The sequence below is a fragment of the Lissotriton helveticus genome, chromosome 9, assembly GCF_964261635.1.
Source record: "Lissotriton helveticus chromosome 9, aLisHel1.1, whole genome shotgun sequence".
Taxonomy (NCBI): Eukaryota; Metazoa; Chordata; class Amphibia; order Caudata; family Salamandridae; genus Lissotriton; species Lissotriton helveticus.
Window position 1 is genome coordinate 1,042,520,240 of NC_136070.1, and position 246 is coordinate 1,042,520,485.

A 246-nucleotide genomic window follows, 5' to 3' on the forward strand; every position below is an offset into this window, starting at 1 on the left:
GACCTCGTCCCGAACGGTCGCTCCCCCACGCTCCCACAGCTGAAGCACTTTCACTCAGCACTCGTGTCTGGTATCGTAGCTCTGTTGACTGAATTGACTAAATTGCTGTGTAAATCAATAGCGCAACCGCATCGTAGTTATAGCGCTTATGGTAGAGCTTGTGCATCGTAGTGTATAGCGCCTGTGTGAGAGCTTGTGCATTGTACTTTATAGCGCTTGTGATATCGCAGCTCTGTTGACTGAATT